This window comes from Corvus kubaryi, unplaced genomic scaffold (assembly GCF_017639235.1).
Source record: "Corvus kubaryi isolate FWS band 111438036 unplaced genomic scaffold, C.kubaryi_AGA036_p1.0 split3-131, whole genome shotgun sequence".
NCBI classification, from domain to species: domain Eukaryota; kingdom Metazoa; phylum Chordata; class Aves; order Passeriformes; family Corvidae; genus Corvus; species Corvus kubaryi.
This window is the reverse complement of record NW_024582083.1, coordinates 5869331-5895500: the sequence shown is the minus strand read 5'-3', so window position 1 is coordinate 5895500 and position 26170 is coordinate 5869331. Positions and strand designations below refer to the sequence as shown.

Below are 26170 nucleotides of genomic sequence, written 5' to 3'. Positions count from 1 at the left end.
CAGTGTAATGCAGATTGTCATCATCAGACAGCAAAGAAATCCTTTGTAAAGGATCCTTTCAAGTTTAATGATTTGATAAGCAGGGAAACAGTTAACAGTGACTCAGTTATCAGCTTTTCACATTAATACACCATAGAATTCCATATACTGGGGTGAAAATCCTACCTTTAGCAACATATTTGTCTCCTGAGACCTTTTTCCCTCTACTTGACAATTAGATTTTCCCTCCCTGAAGCTGAGATAGCTTTATGTTTTTGATAACTCCTGTTGTTTTGCTTTGGGAGTTTGTTAGTTTTTCCACTGGTATAGTATTTTTAAGTTATTTGGTATACATGGATCTCTATCGCCTCAGAAAGAGCTTATTAGTTAACATACAAAATATGGAAACCTTGTGAATATAAACTGTACCATAAAAACATATAATAGGCATTGCATTGCTGATCTCTCACTTCCACCGTTGATGCAGTAATTATGTAGCAGCAAAAGTTAAAGATGTGTGTTCCAAGGCTGCTAAAAGACAAGTCAGCTTATTCTAAGTAGACCATCTTACAGTGAGTTCAGCCTTGTTTGCCATAATTACAGTAAGGGTCAGTGGCAGAAATACTGGAAAAAGAAAACACAATTTGATGCTCAGTGAAAACTGCTGTTCCTCTGCATCTGTTTTAGAAGACTGTCAGCATTCTCTCTTCTACTTTTCCAATATTTGTCTTAAGACAAAACTCTTTGCTCTTAAACAAAATTGCAAAGAAATAAGCATTTGGAGGTTATGTGTACTAACAAAGAAAAGTATTTTAAAGACAATCTAGTATCTAGTGTAGCCTCTGAAAAATTTTCAGGTAAATTATAAACCAGTATTAAACTAAACACATACTGCTGCAGTGTAGCCCCAAACATGGCATTAACTGTTAGAGAAGGCACACTGCCTGATGCAAACGACTGTCAATATAAAAACAGGTCGGTAATTAAGGAATGTTCTAGAAATGATTTTTAGTTTGCGAAAAACTAAGTTAATAAGAAAAAAATTCTTAAATTAGCTCAGGTAAAATTGTAATGCTTTTGGAAAATGTAAGGTGTACTTGGTTTGCATTTTACATTCACGTGTAGGTATCCACATTAACTTTTATTGATATCTGCATGCACAAGCTGTTGATAAGCAGCATCTTATGAAAAACTCCATTACTTGTGGACAAAATCCAATGCCATTCACCAGCTCGGTAATGCAAGGTCATTCTAATTACCTTCTCCAAACTTTATTCTCCCCTCTGTGGCATTAGTAATCATGAGGACACTTTGAAATGCTGATGCAGCATTATACTGATTTATTTCGAAAAATGCTATATTTAATGCTAATCATTGGAACTGCATGTGGGATATTTGCTGAGGGTACCTTTAAAACTACATACTGTGAACCAGAAGTCCCCCACACCTGAAGGCTTCATAAGCAGCGCCTCCTGTTACTAACACCGGAGATAGTTACAAATAGTTTCTAAAAAGTCTAGCTATTGGGCTAGTTTTTCAAACCAAGCAATCAATCAATCAGTAGCTGGTGACTGCTTGTGCTTCCTAGTGAAGTTAAGGACCTCGGTGCAGACCAAGTGCAGGCAATGACGCTGCTTTGTACTTTGCATCTCATGCTTTGTACTACACAACATCAGGCCAACTATCTTTTCTGATCCCCTGACTTCATACATTTCTCCATCCATTTGATGCATGCTAAAAGGTAAAGTGCACTTTGCCATTACGGTCACAAAAATATTCCCCACTCTGAAAAAGGTTGAAAAATTGTAGGCTGTTTTCCATACAACTATTGGGATGCTTTAGGGAAAGCACTGTCAGATGATTTGAAGAGATCAAAATCTCATAATCTAACTCAATATTTTGGCTAATGTCTGAGGATTAGAAATAACAACTAACACACTGTAGCATGATTCCCAAAATTGTCACTCTATAACAATGGGCTTGCAGGATTTTATATGCATTTTTACTACAGCAATCTGAAATAATGTTTTTTAATTTTTTTTCCTGTGGTAATAGTTATGTGCAGTGAATCAGAGGTCTGTCTTGCCCAGCAAATTATCTTCTCCCCCTCCCTGCAATTTGGCCTAAAGTAGATGCCTGGGAAGTACATATCAGAAAATATATATCATTCTTGCCTTAATGCTTTCCCAACAGTCATTTTCATTTAGAGCCTTTTCTGATTTGGAAATGTTTTTTGGGTTTGAATGTCGTGTTAATTACCTTACAGCTCTTAGGGCAAAGTTTCTTTTATGCTAATCACCACATGGTAATGGAAGCAGAAACTGATATTAATTTCAAACTTAATAGCTAATATTATGAATGCAACACATTTGTGTCCCATTCAATTTTGCAGCCAGCAGTGACTTCGATGGTACAACACATAGCCCTTCCCAAAAAATGTCTTCTGAAAATTTCCAATGGTTTAGATATTGTAGTCTTCCTTTCTGTGAAAAGGGGAAGACATTTTACGCAAAACCAGAATGAGTTCATTTGTACTAGCAAATTGCTTTTATGTATAAAGTTATGAGTAACAACATTCAAAATATGACTTCATTGTTATTTACATACCTTATTTAGTGACCAGCTCATTTTCTTCCTGCTATATCTCTAATACGATCCTAAGTCACTGATCAAGATTTCTTTTATTGCTAATATAAGCTCTTTAGTAGCTTAATTCCATCTTACTTGAAGATAAAAAGCCAAATTATTATATTTCACTTAGGTCTATTTGACACAGATTTCCCTGTGACAGAACATAATATTTTCCTTAATTAGTTAGCAGAGTGACTGACTGCTCAGCTTTAGCCAAGACCTAGACACAGAGACCCTCAGAGGCACATTTAAACTCCAAGCCTGAATTTTCATCTCTTATGTGACCAGAAGGGCAGCTCCAATAACCAAAGCTTATTTGTTTACTTACAGGGTTAATAGTCTTCCTACACAGGGCATTTGTCCCTAACTAAGGGGCTGGAACCCAGCCCAAGTCACATGCAGAAAACAATCACATCACTATAAACACGTCTATCAGTAGAATATCAAAAGATACAGAAGTGCTTACATGGTGGACTATTTTGCTTGTGGAGTGGACCTACTTCCAGTCAAATGAAAAGTGAAAAAGAAGAACAAGCCACCAGGTCAATTAATCTCATTCACTCCCTGCCTACTTGAAAGAAGTTCAGTTCTAAAGCAAAGAAAAAAAAAAGTCAAAGAGAAAACATGGTAAACAAATCTGATTGAGTCTTCAGGCCATAGATGATCACTATGTAATCTAGGAGCACCTACACCTGAAATATTTTAACTTAGCAATCATACAAGAATTCATGTTGTGAATGATCTGTGAAAATACACTGTCCGTAGACAGGAAGATATTATCTCACTTTCAACAGCTATCATATGCCATATTTATCTCTCAATAGATAGATAGGTAGACACAAGTGTGTTTTATACATGCCAGATGCAGTCCTCAATGTTTGATTTACTTTTCTAGAGTTAGCTGAACAAAGTACAAGAGAATTGGCTAAAAATTTTATTCCCATTAGAACATGAACTCAATTCTCCTAAGACTGCTAACGCTTTACTCTATCCCATTAAAGTTGCAGCAAATGAGCAGCTTTTTGAAGGAAACAATGCCAGCAGCTAAAATAATCAAGTTATACATGAAAGTGATAAACCAGAGGAGAATAAGACAGAAAGATATTACTACAATTCTTATATTTAGACCAACTGATCTTCTAAGAGTATCTTTTATGCTTGCATTTTCTTTGATCTACCAACAAGCTTTTTGTTTGTTCTTCCAGCTTAATGTGTTCTGTGCTAGCTGAAGAGCTTTTACTTATGACTCATTTGTGAAAGTAACCCTTGCAAACATGTTTCCCAGACAGTCATCATTTTGATTATGTGCTAACAATGCTTCTTTATGCAAAAAAGGCTAAACTCACCAAGTCCACAAGCATCGTACACTTATCTCAAAGCTCATCTGGTTGAGTAGCATAAGACTCTTTGTCAGTTACTGCTTTACAAAAGTCTCATCTATATGAATTAGAGTACACCAATTACTTTATATCTGAAAGTAAAACAAAAATTGGTCTCAAAGATTACTTAATTTACTGTAATTTAGGAAGTTTTTATTTAAATATAGCAGCATTCTAATTAAGGACTCAGGTTTCTGCACTCTGGGTCTACCTGTGTCAACAGGCTTTTGAACTGTACAAGCACAATACATGGGTTACTCTGGAAGACAGAGGAAAAAAGCAGTCTGAAAACATCTAATGGATTCTTTAGTTTCCTAATGTTTTACAGATGTAAAGAAGCACATTCATGTCAACACCATGGCTTTCGTATTAACAGCTCTTCATGCTTGAAATAATCTTTGTAATTTCTTATTGGTAACCAAATCAGTACTTTAAAAAAAACCAAAGCAAAAAAATCCCACAGAAGTTATTTCCCCACCCTCTGACTCAGGATGAGCAAACCAAAGAAAAAAACCAAACCTTCACAAACAGAACTGACAAGTGGATAGATACTAAGAAGGGGGAAGAGGAGGAAAAAAAGAAGCAAAAAGAAGCAAAAAGAAGCAAAAAGAAGCAAAAAGAAGCAAAAAGAAGCAAAAAGAAGCAAAAAGAAGCAAAAAGAAGCAATACATGCTATTAGAATTACCATAATGGACATTACTTCAAAGATGCAAGATGAAATAAAAAAGCTTATTTAAATAATTTTACTAACATATTGTAGTAATGATAAATTGTACCCTTTTCAATTATGTTTTTATCCAAATTTCGAACTTTAATGTTTTCCTTTCCAGGGAATACATTATTCTTCTAATTAAATCTCTTTTTTTTTTTTTTTTTTGGTCTTTTACTGATCAAACTTCCAAGAAGGCATCTAAACCCATTGATTTTTAGAGACTTTGGTTACAATATAGTTTATTGCTTTCCCTTCATTTTTAAATATAGGGCTACTAACCCTATTTACAGCCTTGTGTAATATACTGAAAATGCAATATTCCATCTTGTAATAAGCCTTCTCCAGTGAAACAATGAGTGTGCACAAGAACAGTCATCTATAGAGAGGTCCAGATAACGGACTCCCTGCTGTTCTTTATCTCCTTCAAGCCATAGGGTATTTCTACAAAGGCAAGAAATACAGCTGAACAGAGGAAAGATTAAAAAAAGTTACCCCTAACCAGTGGAGCAATTCTCAAAAGGGCTTTTTAAACAACATGTATTAGAATAGCTGAGCTTTCAGGATAAAGTACACATGGGCCTCTAGATATAATCAGAATTGGTGAAAGAAGTGGACAGAATAGCTTCACTATTTATTCACTATTTATTATTTTGGACTATGTGTTGAATAATAGCATATATTTCTGAAAAGCCACCAAAAATATTAATGCATCACAGGATTTTTTTTAATTAATTCTTTACTAGTAGTAAAACAAACATTTCAGTACTGTATTCAGAATAGCAACGGAATCCTCCCTTTTTATCCAATTAATAGAAGGCAAGTGATTAAGCAGAAAATAGATCTTTCTTTGCAAGATTAAATACTGTCTCTTAAGCAACTACTGTGAACCTTTAAAATTCATTTGCCCCTCTAATGGAACAAAATATCATCTCTACTTCTAGCTGACACAACCTTCGACATTTCTTCACTGCTTAGTTGAGAAGCAAATGATATGCGTTGGCTCAATATTATCACAGCATGTGGGGACAAACAGATTGACCAGTTGAAAATAAAAGTAGATATCAAGTAAGAAAACCCAAACAACAAAACAAAACAGTTTACCACAAAGCTTCAAAATGAAAGCCCAATTCTTCCTACTAACTTCTCTAAAAAATCAAATCCCAAATTTTCTTTGGAAGACACTCAGCTATTCCTCCAGCCGCAGTCTCATTTCAACTGCAGAAACTAAAAAAAAAAAAAAAAAAAAAAAAAAAAAAAAAAACCACCAAAAAACATAAAAACCAAAGAGCACCCTCAGCATATTTCAAAAAATAGCATCATTTGATGCAGAGCATCCATTTTTCCCCACAGAGACCAGACTGTCATCAGGAAGAAGTTTAAACAATTTTATGATGATCAGGAGAGATGCAGTTTGCATTTATGTAAATATTTATACAGAATCCTTCAAAAGTACTCTGCTGCTTTCAAGTGTAACAGACCACTAGCAGTAAATAAAAAGCTTTGAAAAACAAGCCCTATAAAAAGAAATTGACCAAGGAAAGGTTATAAAGCGTTTCCTAAAACTGCATCATCCTACCCAGCCTAAGAGCTGCATATTGCAAATTAAAGCTGATTGATTCTCCCTTCAAGATCACCAACTCTCTGCCTTTACTTAAAAGAATAGTGAAAAAATGATTCAAAATCTGTGTCAACTTGTATATACACCAAAATCACTGGAGGTAAGTTGATTTAAGAATACTCAGTACGTCTTAAAAGATTTAATTAGATCTCAGCTCATTGTACCACAGCTTGTAGAGGTGGAAGATTAGTATAATTGTTTTTGATAACTCACAGGCAGAGATGAATTTAGGAAAAAGAGGTAGGGACTTAATACTATGTTCAAAAACAACCAACCAAAACTACTCTTAATGCAGCTTTGTAGCGACACTGATTGTTACAGACCCCTCCAAATACTACAGGGCTTACTCTTCTGATCTTGATCAGACATTGCCCCAAGCTATGATGTCCTGAGGTCATAAAAGCCCTCTAGTAGCATCACACTCTGCCGCTGAGTGCAAGACTGTCTGTCTCCCTCCAACAATCCTTATTCAATCTCTAATGAAAACTGAAGGCAAACTGGAAGCTAATAAAAGATATAACCTTCCTAAATCAATCCCTTGGTAATAAACACAGCAACTGATATAAATTTATTTTTATATTCAATCTTACAACAGGTGTGTGCCCAAAATTCATTTACAAAGGACATAAAGCCTTAATGTGGATAGTAATTTCACATTGCATTGTTTTGCATGGAGACTGTTAAAAGCTGTTAAGAAGAGCAGTGTCTTTATGAAAGACAATGAAGTCTTTTTTTAAATTATTGTTGATGGCATACAGCCACTTATTTTTAACCCTGGCTGCAAGAACCCAAAGCAATAACTTATAAATAGCCTATCGTGAACTACTTTTGTACCTTGGTTCAGTCTTTTAGAACGCTGACTCATTCTCCATCTAACATATTAATTTTCTGCTTTTCTGGTCTCCTGTTATCCATTAAAATATAACAAAACTCTCTGTAAGGGTATAGTAACTCTTCCACTTCAGTTTCTAATAATTTTAATAATTCCAAAAAATTGTTTCATAAACACAATTATGCCCACTCAATGAAAACACTGGGAACTACAGCCAGCTGAAACAGAGGCCTTTATTCCAATTTGGTTTTTCTTCATGTGAAAGATAAATAAAAATATTCTGAGCAAGAGCCATCTGATCCACTGAGAGAACCTACTTGCATATTTCAGCACTGGCTATATAGTGGGTGGTCATAATGGCTTCCCAGAACATATTTAAAGTAAACATCAAAGACTTAAAAAGAAAACTTCTTCATTAAAAAGAAATTATAACACGTAAGCACTTACTGTTATTTCCTGGCAGTAGAATCTATGTTCTCAATGAAAGCATGAAGCTTTAGTTTGAAGTTATTGCCTGTTAAGAAGTCAAAACAACATAAATATATTAATTTAATATAGAATAAACTTTGAATTGCAAAAGCTAATAAGAATATTTTCATGCTATAAATAAGAAATATACCCACAATAAGTTCTATGTCTCTCCCCCCTCCCCTCTCCAGATGAATTAAGAATCACAGATGCAGGACAAGCAGAATTTATGTCTTTATAGAGACACTGTCACAGAATAAGCTATCAAATTCTGCCTTGGGACCATAGAAAAAAAATTCAGAACATACACAAACAAAAACCTAATGGAATGAAAAATAAGCTCTAATACATTCTAATACTCCAGCAGTAGACAAATTACTACACTATGGACACATTCACTTATAACTGGCAAATTAAATAGTACCAGATACTAAAGACATGCATTAGATATAATTCTGCTGACTTTTTAATACATTGAAACTGAGATAATGGTATCTCCAGTTTATCCCTTATTCCACTGGACTTATCAAGCGTATCAGATCTGAGAAAAACGTAAATCTGATCACATTGCCAATGCTCATTCTTATATATCAGCTACAGCTAGTGATTAAATATCATAAAAATACATTGGTATATTCCAATTTTGACCAAAAAAAGGGGTTTCCAACAGCAGGAAGAAATAAACAGAAAACCAAATCAAAAAGCATTTTTCATGTGATTTGTTCAATCTTGCAGGTAATCCTACTTTTATTTTCCCATCCATATATAGAAATATCAATTTCTAGTAAATGAAATAACAAATAACATCAATTGTACTACATATTGACAATGCCAGGTCTTTAGGATTCATGGAAGTAGTTAAATCCACAGATGCTTTCTAAATTAGAAGTTATCTCCGAATTCTTAATGTGACTCTTTACATGCTACAGTAGAATGAATAAAACATGTCCATGTGCCCTTAGCTATTGAGATCCTACAACTGTAGAAGCAATATAAAAAGTTGTCACTCCAGATTATAATGATCTTTTAAAATAAATGTGCATTTGTACCCATAAAAACATCTTAGTTTCAACTACTGTTCCATTTCCCCCTTCTCCATAGACAAATTCTATAATTCTTTAAGTAGAATTATGTTTTGTTTTAAACCCTACCAGCATTTTACATACTTCATATAACATAAAAGCTGAGATTCAGTACTAAAGGTGAGACATAGATATCCTGCAACAGAAACCTTATTTGCAGGTTTATCAAGAAAGTAATTAAGATAGAACTGCAGGTTTTATTTCATGTGGCCTCCAGATCAAAATGGGGAAGAAGTAAATTATATCAGGAGATCTTTGGATAAAAGCCAGCAACCACGTTTAGAGCAGCAGAGCTTTGGGCAAAAGTTGGGAAAGTTGCATGATAAGATTAAATAAAATCATAAATTGCTCAGCAATAAAGCAATTAAATAAAACCCTTCTATTTTCTTTTAATATATTTTTCACTACACAAAAAGCTAGAAACAAATTCCAAAGTGAAAGTACATTTTGTCTATTTTAAACGCTAATATTATGCAAAAGTAATCTTCTTAAACATAGGAGACATGAAGTCATCTTTTATTTTTTTTACAGACTGAAAAACACATTATACGTATCAAGTCACATCATACACTGTTTTTTTCCTATATTACTCAGTAGTATTAATTCACGTCATAAAACTTGGACAATTTAAAGACCACTGTTTCTAGTTGTTAGGTCATTAAAGCAGGAGATGTTCTGGAACATGTTAATATGCCAGAATGCAAGACAAACAGTTTCTGTCTCAAAGTTTAGCGGTTCTGTTTGTTTGCTTTTATTACTCTCATTTAACAGAGTTAACTATTGTTGTGAGTCAAGAATCAGGTTTAATTCAGTATGTGAGGTAAGAAAGGATAGCCTTAGCTCTCCACGATATTAGCAATACCAGCAAGAGAATTATTTGGTTTCTCACACTTCCTACTTCCATTTTTAAAAATATTAATTAAAATATTAAATTAAATAAATACTTATATATACATGTCACACTTGTGACTGTCGCCATGTGGAAGAAGGGCCCGATTATATGATACAGATGGTAAAATTAGGATAATGGTTACACTAGGATTAGGGAACTACAATATGTGCCACACTGTATTTTCCCTCACAGTCTAATAAAAAAACTAGACAATTTTTAAGGTAACACAAAATTACACACAAGGACTAGAAGACCATCACCCATAAATGGCAATTAATCAAGATTTTCTCAAAGGTAAGCTTGAATTCAGTCTCAATACTAGGACTTCATGTGGCAGCCACTCCGGGTGTGCAGTTCAGATAATCACATGGGCCATTTTGTCATTGTGTAACAAAACTCTGCTGAAAAGTGACAATTCTGTGCAGAGCTGTAAAAATAAAGCACCAAACCCCACAACTCTTAACCTGTAATTCATCATTCCTTATACTTTGCAAAATTAACAGTACTAGCACATTTCCAGTTTGCCTTCTTTCCCCTCCCAAACCCTTCGATTAAGACATGGAAGTTGTGGGTTTCTCACTGTGGCTATCAAAGACCATTTGTGTGTACCTCTGAACATACACACAGAAAAGAAAAACCCACCACCAATTGCTCTGAGACTGCATCTGGACTCCTGTTTTCCCCCTCATAGAAAAAAAAAAAAACTGTTCTTTACTAAGGGCATTATTAATTGAAGTCCAAATTAATTTTAAAGAAAATCTTAACATTACTGACCGGAGGCACAAATTCAGTTACACAAGTAGGTCAGTGAACTAATCATTAAGCAATCAGAGGGACCAAACTAACCTTAGCTACCATAAAATGGAGTAAACATCAGGATCTATACATCGATTTTGGAATTGCAGATAAAATTAACTTTTTGTACATTACATTTAAGGGCTTATATAATGATGATTATAATTTATATAATTTCCAAATACACTGGAGGGTAATGACCCCTAGATCACTTATTGTAAGCTAAATTTTCTAAGCTGCTATGTTTAAAAGATAGGTAGATCATATGGTTGTAAATTAATTTCTTTTTTACCATGCAGTAATTGCTATTTCTCCACAATACTGACTGTAAATATTACATTTTTCCTTTAAGAAAAAAAAAATTTCCCTTTAAGAAAAAAACCAAACAAAACCAAAATCAAACAAAATGGTAAACTCCTCAAAAAGTTTGTTGATAGGTTGAGGATATGTGATCAAAATCTTTTAAATCAGAAATGCTCTAATTACTTCATTTTTTGAATTATTTTTCATAAATTATATAGAACTTTCTGTGTAAAGAAAAAAGATAGTCATCAGCATATTTTGCTCCTTAGATTTTTTTTGTTGTTGTTGTTGTTTTTTTTAAATTAAATAAGCAGATGTGGATGGGTATTGTTCTTTTTAGGCAGGTGGAAGGCAAGGTAGAAGCATAACCAAAAAATAGCCTTTAAGAGCAAAATCAAATATTTTACTTCAGAGCAAGAATGTGCTCTTTTTTTATACTACGTAAAAATCTAAACTGTACACATCCTACAGTGCAACAAATCTGTATATTTGATCACTGCAACTCACTTGCAATTACAAAAAAGAAGAAAATAACACAAACCACTCTAAAAAAAAAAAAAAATTAGTGCCTTTGCTCCAAAATAACAGAAAATAGCATTTCATCAATTAAAGAAAGCAAACCAAACTATGGGAAATTATGGGTTGAACTATAAGAATTTACTCTAATTTTTAAAATCCATGTCCTCCAAAATAATTGCTTTTCTCAACTAATGACAGTGGAACCTGTGCAACAGAAAACTGTGTGACTATTGGAGGTCTATCTGCTTTGAAGAAAGATCAGGTATCAGCCATTAATTATGAGCATATCCAGTCAGTAATGAGCTACATTTTATTCTTTTTGAACCATTATATCACAAATTGCTCAGAAACCACATAACATGGAATGCAGAGTGCAACCTAAGACCTGCAACGTGCTGGTACAGATGCAGCATGAAGCTATTTACTGGCAAGAAAAATGGAGAGGATGCACTGTTCTAATAGACAATACACACATTTGTAAGAGACTGAAGCAATGTTTATTCTAATTAAATGGCCAGACTATTTCCAGGATAGAAACCAACATATAGAAAGAAGTTGAAGTGAAAAGACTGAACGTATCTATGATATTTGGGCAGACTGAAGAGGAAAATTGGTTGAAACCCCTAACTGTCCCTTGCTGACAAGGGAAAAGTGGACTCCTGGAGATGAGAGAGGGAACTTTCAAAATAACCTCATCCTGACTGGACCAAAATTATTTATTGATTTTTACATTTTATAAGCATTTTAACTAAGTTGGCCATTTGGAATCTAATTAAAAAGTATTCTCATTTTATCTTAACAGGCTTGGAATTAAACTCATCCCACAACAACCCCATGAACAGCAAGACTTTTCTCATCCAGGGAAGACATAAATCTTCAAACTACAGCAAGTGAGCATGTTGAGGAACATCCTAACTACCAAGTACACCTTCCACTTTAGCTTAAAATGTAGTAGTGCTACAAAACCCCTCCATTTCAGCTCCCTGCCCTAGGAAGAGCCAGCATCAGAGGAATTGGAGCAGGAAGAAGTGTCTGCCAGTGACTGGTAATTATAAAGGGCTGACAGGGCTCGACATACCAAAGTGCACACAGCATTTTGTTCTGATGATGCCTTTTCCTGATCTTAAAATCAAGAGTCAAACACGGTTAGAAGGGGAAAAGGGATTTTACCTTGGTGTTTATTTTAAGGATCCTTAGGTGCACACATCCAGGTCAAATGCACCGAAATGCACCTCGCAAAATGCACCCCCCAAAAGATCTGGTATAACCATATATGTCTTACTAATTAGCATATCTATCAAAGATTCCCCAATGAGAGGCTTGAATGAGCCCCCCCTCCCCAAGGAGCCTTCTCCTGGATGGTTCTTAGTTTACAGAATGTGTTCTGGAGAGGACTTTGGGGTCTGTTGCACACTGATCCCTAACTACAAAGCTTCTAAAATGTTTAGTCTCCTAGCTGAACAAACAAGTCCAAGAATGTAGGCAAAAAGCACTAAGAATACAGAAGTTGTAAAAAGGTATAACAGCGGTATACAAGAAAAGGCAAAAAATCTTCATGGCATCACTGACAAGCTTGAAACACACTGTGAAAGACAAGAATTAACCACAGAACAATCCGTTCCTTTCTTCACGTCTGCTACTGTCAGGAGCTTACTGCAGGAGCTTGCTAGCCCGGTACCTTTTGACCAGCAACCTATTGAACATGTGGGCATAAATTGTGGCTATAAAAACATACACACAAAATCGTACAGAATAAGCATAAGTACATTCACATCAATTCAAAGTTGTTAATCAATGGTATATTAATGCACATTTCATCTGAAGAGATATTTAATAATCTTGGGAGATGCCTTTCCGAACAACTGTATGAGCACACTTAATTACAAAAGCAGAAAAAAATACCACTTTAAGGAACATTTAAGGATGAACTATATCTAAAAAGCAGCAATAAAAGCACATAAGAGTCATCAAACGTGTTCTATAGAAATCAGTTTTTATATGGTGAATCATTAAGAGGTGAAACTTTTTTATTATTCATAGGCAATTTATCACATTTATATCAGCAACAGTACATTTCTATGTGATAGGAGACTGATAGGAAAACTTTATTCTATTTCTGACTCAATACAAGCCTTGTGCTTCAATCATATTTTACATCTACTCATTTAATACAGTCCCTCAGTCACAGTTCATTCACAAAAGCTCAAAGACAGGGACAGCAAGAATCTGAAATCACTGGCTAAACACTTCCTGTGTATTTCTGAAAATATACACATTGGTAAATGGGAACAACTAAAACGGAACAAACAAAACCAAGTAAACTGGACAGAAAAACATAATTTTTGAAGCAAACCATTATCTAGAAAAGGGCTCGGAACAGCAAGCACATCCCTCATACAGCACAGCAAACTGCAGAGAAGTTCAGTCCTGAGGGTTATTGACTCCCAAGTCATATATTAGCGCAAAAATCTCAGTAAGGAACTATACCTGACCTAACAAATCCTACACTTCAGGGACAAAGCTTATATTACTGCATACCCATCACATCACTAAGGCAGATGTATTATCATTATCCAATATAATCCTATCATGCTGCACAGCACAGAATCCTCGATGCAGGAACTGAGACCAGCAGTGGCAGACATACCCACACCACCTTCCTCTGAGTGATATCAATATTATCACCCTGTGCTGGGGTGTTCTATTTTAGTGCTTGTCTTTGGTTGTTTTTTTTTTTAAATGTGGTAAAAATAAAACCTTGAAGCCACCTGTATCATAATATCAACATATCATAATATATCACAACACACTGCACCCCCTTCCCTTTCCCCCCGCCCCCCACTCTCCCCCAAACCACATCTACTGTGTATCCATCCGCTACTGAGAGTGCATCAACTACAGTAACAACGAAGTTTATTGCTTGTTTTTCCTGAGGTTTAACGTTTTAATCAGTACTCTACTCCCAGAAGGAGAAAGAATCTTCAGAGGACAAGACTTCAAAGACTGTAAATGAAAAGAACCTGTTCAGTCCTAAAGTAAGGAGACATTAAAGTGCCTGTGGTGAGTTGACGCTGGCTGGATGCCAGGTGCCCATCAAAGCTGCTCTATCACTTCCTTCCCAGATGGACAGGAGAAAGAAAATAGAATGGAAGTCTCATGGGATAAGATAAGGTCACGTATTGTCTCTCTCACTCCTTCCTCTTCAGGGGGAGGGCTCCCCACACTATTGCCCCACTCCATTGTGGGCTCCCTCCCACGGGAGACAGTCCCCCATGAACTACTCCAACATCAATTCTCCCCACACGCTCTTCAGGAACTGTTCCAGCATAGGTCTCTTCCATGGGGTACAGTTCTTCAGGAAGAAGGTTCCAACATAGGTTGCCCACAGTGTCACAAGCCCTGACAGGAGCCTGATGAAGTGGGGGTTCTCTCTCCATGGGTTCAAAGGTTCGCCAAGAGCCTGCTCCAGCATGGGTTTCCCACAGAGTCAAAGACTCCTTCATGAATCCCCCTGCTCTGGTGGGGGTTCCACCACAGGCTACAAATGGATCTCTGCTCCACCCCTGACCTCCATGGGCTGCAGGGGCACAACAGCCTCACCATGGTCTTCACCATGGCCTGCAGGGGAATGTCAGCTCTTGCACCTGGAGCACCTCCTGTCCCTCCTTCTGCACTGACCTTGGTGTCTGCATAGATGTTTGCTGCTTATATTCTCACTCCTCTCTCACCAGATCCATCTTGGAGCTGATTAGCATTGGCTCTATGAGATACAGGGGAACCTTCTGGTAGCTTCTCACAGAAACCACCCCTGCAGCCCTGCCCCTTCCCTCGCTTCTTTAAAAAAAAACCAGCCCACCACTAGTTTAAAAGAAAGTTTTAAAGTACTGATAATTAAATATAGTTCTGGAAAAAAATTTCTCCTGTATAGGTTAGAGACCTATAGCGTGTCATTTAAAATAGGATTACAAGAAGCAGTGTTATGGTTATCAATAATTAGTGGAAAATAGGAGTCAGAAGAAGAAAGTTCGTATTTTAAAAGCATCAAAAAAAGAACATATAAAGAAATTTCTTTCACTTCTCATCTATCTGACATTTACAAAAGTGTTCCTATGCCTTTGAAAAGTTGATTTTTCTTTTTAAAGATTCTGAAACAAGATTTCTTATAGGAAGACTAATTGGTGTGACCCAGCTTTCTGTGCCTACCAGCTGTCCTTAATAACTTCCAAAGTCATAGACGTAACTATGAACTGGTATTTAATTTTGTCACTTAAGCTGCCTTTAAAAAAAAATCCTGTTTACAGTTAGCTTTCTAATTCACACTCGGGTTTTTCCCCACACTTCAGCCTCCCTCCCATCAGGCAAGTATCTGTTGGCCAAGTAACTTTTATCAGACTGAGACACCCACCTATTCTGAAGTTTCCATATGAATACCTGCAGCTGGAAATTCTGCCCACCAAACCATCACCTCCTGTTAAAAAGACTAGCTTCTTGCAAGCTTTTAAATAAATTTCTTTGCTTAGGCTTGACTATGTCATAAACCAGTCTAACATTTTGTATGTAAGTGAATTTCAAGTGAGTCACGGGAGAAAACATGGTTTGGTAATTTGTTTCAGCAAGTACAACTGGTTTGCTAGTAATTAGAAGACCTTTAGAAGGAAACTGGTAAAGTGTGTCATTCTTTTTCTTCTCACCTTAACAAACTCTCATTGAGAGATATTTAATAAGAACAGAATGAGGTAAGACAAGAAGATGAGCTGTCGGAAAATGGGAGTAGAAAGAAAATTACACAGATGGAATTGGAAGGAGAGGCAGAAGGAGGAATGAACAGTGATAAGACAAAGTGCTCAAGGAGAAAGACATCAAAATATATGAAAAGTTAAAAAATATAGGATAATGAAAGAGTTAAGCAACAAGTGAGAAAACGGACTAGATAAGGTCTCAGCTGGAAACAAGGGTGAATGTTGCAGGGCACAGCTTAATGCAGTGCTAGAGTAAAAGAAAGCATGGTAAGAACAGTAGTTGAAGAATCAAGCAACAGCACTGAGGGTTCTCATGCTTTGTCTACTCATAAAAGCTCAGAGCTTGCTACGCTGGGAGAAGGGAACTGTTCCATAGAGCTGCCCACTGGGAAAGGACTCTCCTCACATCACTCATTCACAGCTATGTTTATTATTTTAAGAATACTGTACAGAGTAACCCAGCACAAGTTTAGCTTCTGTAACTGACCCGGCAGCACATCTACCTGTGCTGCTTCTCATTTACAGTTAGTTTGTAGTCCCAAAACAATTTTTGGCTTAACAGAACAGGCTTGCACACAGTTACTGCACTATGGCAGAAAGGACAACTTAAGAGCACCTCACCTTCCTCCCCACACTGACTTCTTCTCTTTGCCATACCTAACATTTCAGTGCAAACCTCCATCACCGGCCTTAGACTGCACAAAGCCAAGCATGTGTTCAGAATGCTCCTGTCCTGAGGTATCTGTACCTGGCATGCCTTACTTGCTAGTGTATTTTTTGTCAAGATCTTCTGCAGTTTAGAAAAGCAGTATCTCCCCCTCTGCCAGGACTAGTAGGGGGAGACAGGGTAAAACAAGGGAGGATGCAAACCTTCCTCTAAGATTCTCCAGAATTTGTATACTAAGTTTAACAAAGCACTTGAATTTATCAGCCAGGCCCCACACCTACCTAGCTCCAGAATTATCCAGGTTCTCTTTGGTCTTCTGCTCCACACCTTGGAAGTACCCTTGCTGCTTACAGGACATCTTCTGCTGGGCCACAAAGTGTGTAGCCCTGCTGTTTTTTGCTGACTTTACAGGAGGAGCATCAAAGCTTATTGAGGGTTTTTTTTTTTTTTTCCCCTTGGTCACAAACACCTACTCTCACAGTCCTTCACTTAGCAGAATATGGTGCACACATCTTCCAGTTCCTTTTCTAAATTTCTCTTTTTTCTTTTTCTTCTCTGTTAGTTGAGATTCTCCTCCATTTTGCAACCGGCTCCACAGGACACTGATGATCTGTAACTACGTCATCTGCCTGCTTTCCTGAGGAAGGCTACTACTTTGTTTCATTTTTTTTCAGAATGTAGCAGACCTCATCTAAAAAAAAAAACCAAAACCCTCAAGCTCTCCGCAGTAGCTCAGACTTCCTCTTCCAGCTAAGAAAGTCACTAAGCCCCAGAAGTGACTCAGGGATCTCCCAAGATCTGCTGGGAACTGCCCTTCCCAGGTGAGCTCAATCAGCCCTGATTGGCACCTGCTACCTGCCCTCCCTCTCTCACTCCTCTGTCTTGCATTTGCTCCAAACTCACCAACTTGTCCCATAATGCCACACACCTGTCTGACCTCTCTTCCCTTGGCCCTGCTCAGGTGAAATTCTTCTGAGGCTTCCTGCACAAAAAAAAATGCACCCCACAAATAAATCAAAGTGCGACTTTATGCTAGATTTGCGTTGCAAGGGCTTAATATTGAAAAGATGCTGTTAGTGTTGAGATAAGCGCTTTAATATTGTGAGCCTGTTTTCTGTGGCAGAGAAATGGTTTTCCTAATCTTTTGGGAAACGTGCTTTTATGGAAATCAGCTGGAGAGTGCAACCAGCAGCAGCAGCTGAAGAGATTGCTTCTGCAGTTACCAGGATGTTATGAGACAATATTTTTTTCTCTGATGTAGCACTAACTCTAAATCTTGAACAATGATCTGGAATAGCCTTTTTGTCCAAACTTTCACTTTTTTCTCCTTTTTTTCCTCTCACATTTTTTAGTTGCTTTCTAAATTTTATTTTTGTCATGCTTTTTCTAGTTGGCTTTTTTTTTCCTGCATGCATTTTTGAATGTCAAACTATTCATAAAATAAAAAAGGAACAAAAAAAGTATATTTATGAAATCCTCACTCTATTCATGATTCTTTTAGTTTCAGCAACCCTTTTGTCACCTGGGTATTTACACTGTCGAGTCCTTTTATGTTGTTATATAGCAGACTGAAGCCCTGATCTTCACTGGAGTGTAATAGCAGCAGAACTATAATAATAAATAGTTATGTGCTATCGCTTTTCTGCAGTTATTTAACACAATTATTACCAAAGTAATAACATTAATGTCTATCTCCAGATGCTTTGCAGAGAAAATTGAGACAATAATGAGGAGCATGGCTTACAATTAAACAAAGTGAAAATTTATTGTTGGGAAAGAATTACAATGACAGGGAAAGTTGCAGCACTGCTCATCACATGCATTTCCTTTGCTTTAGATGCAGGAAGGTTGTGGTTTCAGATGTTACTGGAGCTATACCAATAGGGGAATTAGGAGAAGCTTGATGCATAGACAACACTAAGGAAATGCATTCAGTAATGTGGAAAGCTTCTTATGATGATGCTTATGATGTACTCTTTGACTTACTCTGGATTAGTCATGCACTTAACTCCCTCCATGAATATATGTTTCTTCATCTAAATATACTATACTCTTGTAAGACAAAGAAACAGACTGACTTTTTTTTGTATTTATCCAAAATAAAATTCCATTTTGTGAACAATTCAAACCTTTGAAATTTTAACTTTCTTTTTTAACTGTTAGGAAAACAAAGTAAAAAAAAATGCTGAAGCTTTGCTTCCCTGTCAATGTCATTTAAGCAACTGTGTTTAACTTTCCTTTTCCTGAAGTATTCAGAAAAGGTGAATTCCTACTTTTTAATCTCTCAGAGGTCCAAAATAAAATGAAGAATATTTTCTACAAATTTCTTGGGTTCAGAATTTATTCATGATTCTTGATGAAAGGAACTATAATTGCAAATGTCAGTATAATACAGAAAATCAGTTCAAATGGTTTTTACATTTTGTAAAGTGGTTGTCTTACTGATCAAACAATTCTGAGCATTCATGGGAAGCTTTTTTCCTCTTGTACATAACAGTGACATCAAGGAAAGGCATAAAAATATATGCTGAAAATATTCAAGATGAACATGGAAATATGTTTGAACAAAAAAAAAAAAGAGGAAAAGATAATTCTAAGTGTCTCTGGATAACATGATGCTTACACATGTACCTGCTACTAGTTCTGCTTTTCTGTAATTTTGTGACCACAGCTTTTGCACGCTGCATCAACACACTACTAGACAGAGGTTTAAATTGGTTATCATATAATCTCCTTTTATTCTTTTGATCATGTGCAGCTCTGCTTACTTGACTACATTATGCATTTCCTAGGAAATTAATCTTATCTCACTTGACACTATTCCATTACAATCAGAAAATTCAATATAGATTGCTCTCCCAGTCAGATTTAATGGAAAAAAAACCCAAAACAACAAACCCTTGTGTATATTTTCTAGAGTAGTTCATATTAACTTTTCTTAATATCAGTTCCAGTGAATGTTCCTTTACGTTACACAAGATGCAGTATTTCCTCTTGTATACTCTGTCCATCAGTAGAGAAGAAGGATTTATGTTTTTAACATTTATGCTTTTGCAGATCTATAGTGTTTTCTAGGATTTTTTCTAGTTCCTGTATTCACCACTCTAAACAGACTTAATTCAAAATCTCTGTGGTTGTAAAAATTGCCTGAATTTACCTTTGAAAATTAAACACTGCTGGTAAAATGGTTCAGTGATGTTTCCATTCAAAGAATAAAGGATACTGATGATTATTTTTTAATGCTTGAGATAAGATTAGTGACTGCAACTATAGTAACACAAGTTCCTACATCTATCATGAAAATCTCCTGTTACAGTGAATGTTGATGAAAATGAATAGAAGTTTACAGGCTGAATAAATACTACCACTGAGCCATTAATATGCATGCAGAATTGTGATACTCTCAATATTTTCTGAGATTGAATAGAGCTTTTATAATGGCTCAGTTGTCCATTAATACCCACTATGCAATCATATTCTGATTGGACATGAAATAATATTAGTTGAGGGCTTTACTTACAGAGAAAGTGAAGAGTCAGTTTTAGGGACTTTGTTGTTATTATATGGAAGTACTCTCTATTTACATTCTTACCAACTTCCCTTCCATATAATAAAAGTAATTTTGCTTTTAAAACCAGTATGTAGTTTGTGTACTAGAGAGAGCCTGAACAGAGGGAAATGGAAAAAATACTTGGGTAAGCAAGTGAACAATTCATAAAGTGATTATTGTAATGAGAAAGTTTCAAGACATATGCGCAGTTTTAGTAAATAAAAATATGCCAAAGATGTTAATTCTACCACCTGAACTTTAGAAAAGTACTTTGCAATTTTTTGTCCATTTAACACAATTTGAAATTATACTGTATGCTTTAGAGGTGCTTTGGAGGTAATTAATGAAGTAAGTAATGCAAAGGTAATTTTCCTAAATGCTGTATTTGCATTTATCCAAAGCATAAACAATTCTTTTGAAATTCTGCAAATTAAACTGCCTTTGACAAAGGCTTTTCTGAAAAAATGTCTTTTTTCACACTCAGGAGAATTTTTATCCTAAACTAAAATTCCCCTGGCTCTCTCAATTTTTTCCCCTCATATTTTCCCTTCTCTAATTTCTACGGAAATATTAGTAAATCTTGGGAGAAAAGCATGAATTATTATTATCACTGTCTTTTACTAGGGAAAATATTTATTAGGTTTTGAAAGTATTATTTTATAAAAGGAATATTTAAACAATACGTAGTATATTCTCTATCTTTTGGTGTTAAGTTCTCTGGAGTAATTTTGGCTGTTTCCTTGCATGAATTCCTCCTCTAAACCAGATGGCACTATTTTACTTCACACTCATAACCTTTTGAATTAAGCAGCTTTATTCAAGGCACTCTTATTTAGCATACTTAGAAAATATGAAAAGCTAGATCAAATGCATTCTACTTCTTTATTTTTAAATGCCTTAATTATTAACTTGAAAGCAACTTTTATGTTCAAAGACTGAAGGTTTTCAAGGAGCCTTTCTAGTGAACATCAGCTTCTTAAAAACAGAGGTCATGCCTGGAGAGTAATTCAATTTAGGTATCTAATCCTGGACTCAGTCACAAGATGTCAACCAACTGCTTCCATATCAGTAGGTTAGGAGGTACATGCCCCATCAATTTTGTCAAAGAACAGAAAGGATTCTGGTAAGCTAAAAAAAAATTGTTCTGCTGCACATCATCCAGCACTGAAACGCTGGTGCTCACAGCAGCACGGATTTTTATCAAGATGTAGCAGCAGTGGATTAATCCAGCGAAAGGCGGGTTACAGCTCCTCACTGTATCCTATTCGAAACATACTGATTGGTGGTTTAAGTCTCTTCTTTGAGCATTGCACTAAAATGATCTGTGTGCATCCCTTGTCAGGTGCACCCCAAAAGGTGTCCTTACCAGATTTCATACATATTCATGCTCATTTAATCTCACGGCTTGACTGTGGCTACACGTCTTCAGGAGATTTAGCCTGTGAATCCTTAGGGATTAGGGAATCTGACATATGAATGCTGTGCAAGTATGGTCACTAGTAAAGGCTTCGAACCTTACTAAAAAGGATTGTGTTTATGCTCACCGAACTTTTCCTTTAGGAATATACCAAATTGTTACATGGTTTCCAGGAAAATCTTCAAATATCCAAATCTTTCAAATTAATCATAGTAAGCAGTCCATGTGTGTTTTTATCTTTGACTGTGGAAGATCTATTTAAGACAGGTATCAAGAAGACAGTTGTATGATCAGGAGTTTTGAGCAACATCATCTAACAGATGATCTTTAAGAGGTCTCTTCCAACCAAAGCAACCTTCCAATCCAGACCATTCTATGATTCTGTGGTATCAAAAAATGGTAATTCTCCTATACTTCCTGAGTGTGAAAGTGGAGAATGAATAAATCCCATATCCTACCGTTGCTTTTGTTAAAAAAAAATACTACTATGCTTAAAAAATTACTATTCCTCACTGCCCAAATTGAATGGAGGGGAGGTAATTTTAAAAAACCAGCCCCAAAACCATCTGAACCAGGGTGAGTCCATCTGTTTGGTAGTAAGTCTAGCATCCTTGTAAGTCTGCTTTCTCTATTAATACTCCCTACTAAGTAATATAGTTTAGAATCATTAATATTACATGTCTTTACAAAAGCAAACCAACATCAGCCCTGTATGCCACTTTACTCCTCAGTGCATGATAAAGCAATGTAAAAAACCAACAAGTCTGCTAACATGACTCAACAAAGAAAATAGAAAATAAATTTTGATTTAGTACAATTAAGCAAAATCTTTTACTGTCCGGAAGTGCTTGTTTGTGCCCATGAAACCTCAGTTAATGTCCTATATTTGTTTCCAAAAGAATAATGCATTCCAGCTGTTTCCTAGAACTTCTTCAGAACATTCCTGTGCTGACAGAAGGATTCAGAGTCTTGCTCAGGACTCAGAGACCTGGTAAATACCGGCTGTGTCTACACTGCTCAGTGCATTTGCCCCAGCTGAGCGAACAACTTCGCCCCCATCCGTATTGCTAAATGTTACCAAAGCAGCCTGGTACACCCACACGATGACCAAGCTTTGGTGGTACCCTGTGTGCACTCTGTGGTGCACCAAGGACCAAAGACAAAATAGTCATCCTTTTGCGTTCATCTTTTCAGCTCAGTATGCCCAAAGACTGTACAGGCAGCACGGCAATCTACTTCAGTGTTATTTCTGTGACATAAACCATAGGACTGAATAGAGAGACAGGTTCTGTGGTGGCCTTCTTGCAATAGGTGTCAGCTAAACTATCTTGGAATAGGCAAGTAAGCCATGCTGAATCCTCTCTCATGTGTAGATGTATAGGTATCTAAGCTTCTTTGACTTGACACAAGTACTGTTCCTAAGCATGCCCATTTCACTGTGAGAATGTTTTCCAGTCAGGGAATGTTTTCCCTAACTAGGGTTCAGGCCTCTTATGGGCTACAAGTTACAATATTACCTGTACAAACACAAATATTTATGAACACACAGTCCTGCTTTTTATCATGTTTGGTTTTGTTTGGGTTTTTTTTTCGTTGTTTAGGGTGGTTTTTGTATGTGTGGTGTTTTTTTTTTTTGGGTTTTTTTTTTTTAATTTTCTGAAAGTGCCTATCTTTTTATCTCAAACATAGAAGCAACTAAGGGAAGCAAGTCTCCTATCCAAGCCATATCAGCTAACATCCACCGATGCAGCAAAAATATTCCTGTTTGTCTCTATGACTCAGCCTTTTCCATTCAGTTTGGTGTTAGGTATTTCTGTCAAACTTAGCTCACTTTGGATTTGGATAGAGCATTTCAGTTCAAATATCAGTCAATTGCAAGGATGATGTATAAATCTATTAGCAAAAAAAAAAAAGAGAGAACAAAAAGACCACAATTACCCCCCAAAACGAAATCAAGGAAGAAACTGGTATCTAATTAACTTGTTTAATAAATAAACTAACATTTCTTCTTCTACATTTTCTAAACCAGGGACATGGATATTTTCTGGATTCTGAATATGACCTTTGCTCTCTGCCAATGATCACTTTGGGAAAAAAATGAAGAAACAATATTTTTCCTGATGTGACAGCAAACTCTCAGATTTGAAGTTCCTGATAGAAAGGGCTCAGAATGCTCAAATGTTTTCATTATCTTTCTTCTTTAAGAGTAACTGGTGGGTAATTACAGACTCGAACATCCACAGATTTACCAATACATTTATTACTTATCCTCTGACTACTTGAAGAAGTTGAGATAATTCTTTCCGTTGTCAAAACCAATATACAAATAGTGGTGCATATGTTTATACATGCATTTAGAAACAATAAACATAACACACACACACCTTTGAATGTTTCTATTTCATTAACTTCTCAAGTACATAGGGTCACACAGAAATGTAAACCCACCTTCACATCTCATAATTATGTCTGTGACCTCTGTTCTTATATGAAATACCACATGAGAGCAAACAGGAAATATATACAAAAATAGAAAGGAAAAATGTAACAAAAGAGAATCATGAGAAGCATAAAAATAAAATAGCGAGGATGGTAAGGAAAAGAAAAAATCTAGGAAGAAAAGAGAAGAAGAAATTAAAATGTAAGTATAGATACATAAGATAGGAAATGAAGTAAAAGTCATAGAATAAACTGGAAGATTTTGAGAATGGACTAAATAATCCAAATATGACAGTAAAATACAAATCTATAAAACAGGAATGGTGAGTGGCAGGAATTATCCTACAAGAGATTAGAACCAAATCTGAAATAAGAATATACTCATATTTCTGAAGTAAGTTTAGAAGAATTAAAATCAGGGCAATTTGACTGCAGCTGATCTTGGAAATAATTGGCAGAAATCTTTTGGTGCTTCCACCCCTAGCATTCATCTATTCACCTTAGATAGTTTTCCACAAATTGAACTGATGATACAGTATATCAAAAGCCAATAAAGTACTATATGGCCAGAAATAAGCTCTCTTAACAAGTTCAGGAAATGCTGAAGCAATTATGATAATGGCTCATCATTAAAATTATTCTTCTTTTTTTAAGTGGTCATAGCTGCAAACAGTTTATGATTATCTGAAAGTAGCCAGCCTTCAAAAGAAAGGGCAAAAGTATTATTATTTAAGAAGTCAACTGAATGCTCATTGTGCCTTTTATCATCACCCTTTCCTTACCTCAGAAGGGTTATTTCCTCATTTGTCACCTCATTATTATTCCATAGTGCAAGGTTCATTGATTACAATCAGAAGAGAAACTTACAATGAAGTAAATTATTAGTTTTATTCACAGAGGTGTCTAGACTGGCTGTAAAAGTTGCAGATAATATCCCTAGGCTTTTGAGATACAGGATGGCAGAAAATTGCTTCATATTGCTTAATTTGGAAACATTAACATAATGGAAGATAATCAATAGGTTCTAATAATTACAGCAAAACCATACAATTCCCACAGGTAAACGTGCTTTATGTGGTAGGTATACAAACAGCTATCCTGTAAAATGCATATTTACAATCTCTGTAAAGCAATTCATCAGAAAACACAACTATCTTGTTACGCTTTTGAGGATATTTCCAGACTTCATTCTGTTATACCAGCAGTATCAGTTAAAACAAGGTCTAAGAGCAAATGACAGCAAGCAGGAGCTGAGATAGTTCCGTCTTCAGGTACCTGACTACACTAAATGTACTTCACAGGAGCAAGACTCCTAAACCCTGATCTACCTGTAACTAGCAGAAAAAGAGAAAAAATGTTCTATAGGGAATGCTTGGGCTTTGCAATGGGTGAAATTCCCTCTGCACTCAAGTGTTGATGGATAGCTTGTGGAGATATCTCCCAAGGAAAGGGAAAATTGTTTCTCATGCTATTAAAAACCACAGAAATATCTAGATAATACCTTTCTGGGAACAAGCTTACAGTGTCAGAGATGAGTAACAAATGATCCAGCCTTTTTCTCTCAATGCAAAACCTTTGCATCTCCCATATTCTTCTCACAGGTAGCAAGGACATTTAGTGGTTTTATATGCTATGAACTATTACTTTATTATAAAAATACTGCTGGAACAGTCTAGTGATGATAAAAAGACTCACTAAAGTACCCCTAATTTTGATGAATTGCAATTCATCAGAAGTTACAATGTAGCTAAAAATAGAGTACTGTGTTTTATCCTTTCTATGTGAGCTGAATGCTGAAGCACTTCTCAAATGCACAAGTCTGACTAGCTTCAGGACACATTAAGGGAAGAGAGGCAGGAAGAGAATTAGGATTTTGGCTTACAAGAGCATACCACAGAAATGTTTCTTCCAGGCCCGGGTAAAACCTTCTAAATGTGTGAGGCTATCCACAAATAAGAATTTTCATGTGACCAGGACCCATGTATCTAAGCTGAAGGCTGTCTCACAGTTTGTAATGTAGCTGGTTTTAGGTTTGATCTGTGATTTAGTCAGTCATTTGCCTTACTGGCAGAACTCCTGTGTGGCCTATATGCTATCAGCTATAACAACATAAATGGATTTAAAGAAGCTAAACAGTTCTTCTTTAAA

General features: G+C 36.0%; 1 protein-coding gene across 22 annotated transcripts in view; it reads right to left on the bottom strand.

The window, feature by feature from the left end:
- Positions 1-26170, bottom strand: part of TENM3 (teneurin transmembrane protein 3) — a 1314113-nt gene that overhangs the window by 979005 nt on the left and 308938 nt on the right. For all 22 annotated transcript variants that reach the window (XM_042015030.1, XM_042015032.1, XM_042015041.1 and 19 more), the window contains one exon: positions 7599-7665. The gene's annotated coding sequence lies outside the window, so the exon portion shown is untranslated. The remainder of the gene's footprint in view (positions 1-7598; positions 7666-26170) is intronic.